Below are 2,059 nucleotides of genomic sequence, written 5' to 3'. Positions count from 1 at the left end.
GGAGGGGACTAACTGTATGATCCAAAAAAATATCTTTGATATGGGAAAGCCACGTCAATATTATTATAGCCTTCGCCGACAGCCACATGCTATCAGTAAAGTCCTCACAAAGATCGCCCTCAAGGTGAAGCAGTCTCAAAGCAATGAAGGATGTGGTCGAAGAGTCAGCAAAGATCAAGGTCGCGAAGTCACCGCGGTTCAAGGCCGAGGTTGAGGTCGAGCATCTTAGACAGAGTTATAACGGTTAGTTCTAAGATAAGACACAAAAGAGAATATTCTAGTGGATATTCTCTGCACATGTACTGTTAGGGTGTCTAGGAACATATTCCCTATAAAGAGAAAGATACAAAGTGAAAGGAGATACAAGATATTTATTTGTAAAAACACACTTTGACTTTATAGAGAGAATTTGGTCCTATTACAAGCATACAAAAAAATCTTTTTACTAAGATTCTTATCCAACATTTTCGATCCAAGAACAACCTAAGTGCTCAAAGGTTTATCAATCATTCATCACTGTCAGAAAAAATATTCACGGATCTCACCCATTTTCGGTTGACTCACACATTTTATCTACTTAAATACCATTTATTACTATTTATTGGAATACTATTTAATGCCATACTCCATCTTTTTGGATCATTGAATGATGTTATCAATACTTGTATTCATTGCTATCTAGACAAAATATACTAGTTGTTTTTTTTTGATACAGGTAGCTTTATCTTTTGGATATTATTTTTAATTAAGATTAACTCTTTCTTCATATAAATTTAATTGGTTGAACCAAGATCGATATTTTTGGTCAAACAAATAAATCAAGCAACAATATGGGTTGGACGAAGCGGTGTCGCCCAGAATCCATTGCATCATGGCAAATCACCAATTTACTTTTGACAATGTTTTCATATGGTTATATAACTTTATTATTTGTAAAAGCATTTGCGAGTTGAATTCTCTAACGTTGGTGGTTTTGCGTTTGCAGATGTAATAACGCCCTCTATCTTGGTGGTGTACCTGAGGATGAAGAATTGGACGAAAGGAAAATATTTTATTATAACTCTCGAAAAGCTCTTTATATTTTTCACAAATTTCTATAGTTTTCATACATAAAATAAGTTATCAATACACCTATTTATAATAGTATAAAATATATTCCAACTAAAAACATGAAAATCTATTCCTATATAATTCTGACTATAAATTCTATTTAAATATAAATTAAATAAATTAAATACTAAATAATTTAGGTATCCTACTATAACTTTGACACCGGAAGATGTTGATTTGTGTTCCAGAATATTCTTGTAAGAACCTTTCGTGTTTGATAGATGTATTGATTTGACTTGTCAATTTCTAGAACCAAACGCATCTTAATTTATCGAAGAAGAGATCAGTTACCTAACACATTAGACTTGTTCCTATATATTTGACTCAACACCAGCCTATAGAAATATCCCAGGCCAAAACCAAAGAAATTGGAACGAACTACAGATAGGTTGCCATCAATAGTTGTATAACATATAGATCAAGCACCTGACCTATCATTTAGAACCATTTTAGGAATATTCTCAACTGCAGAAAAGAGGAAGGTATTCAAGTTGCAAAAGAGAAAGGTATTCAAACTTAATTAATAATAAATGAGTTTTCAAACAGAAATTAGACTTTTCTCTTTTTAATAGTACTCCTATTACTTTTTCCACGGGTATACGCGGATTTTCTTTTTCTGTAATATTTTCTTTCTCTGTCATCAAATCTTTAATCACGTACCATCAAAATGATTTTCAGCGGCTATTAATATGACATGTCTTATTTAACTTTAATGACAGAGTCTATCATTTTTTTGGGGCTTTCATTTGGTGAACGTTATCCGTATTAGGACCCGTCGAACTTCGCACTCGCACTGAGAAGTCCACATTGGAAGTAATCCGTAATAAAGGCAATTTCATATCCTAAGCTCGAATCTGAGACCTCCTGTCCGACATTAGAAAGATGAAGAATACTTATCACTCCACCACAACTCTTATTAATAATTTAGCCTATCATTAATTATCATAGT

This window comes from Nicotiana tomentosiformis, chromosome 6 (genome assembly GCF_000390325.3).
Source record: "Nicotiana tomentosiformis chromosome 6, ASM39032v3, whole genome shotgun sequence".
Taxonomy (NCBI): Eukaryota; Viridiplantae; Streptophyta; class Magnoliopsida; order Solanales; family Solanaceae; genus Nicotiana; species Nicotiana tomentosiformis.
This window is presented reverse-complemented; position numbering follows the sequence as displayed.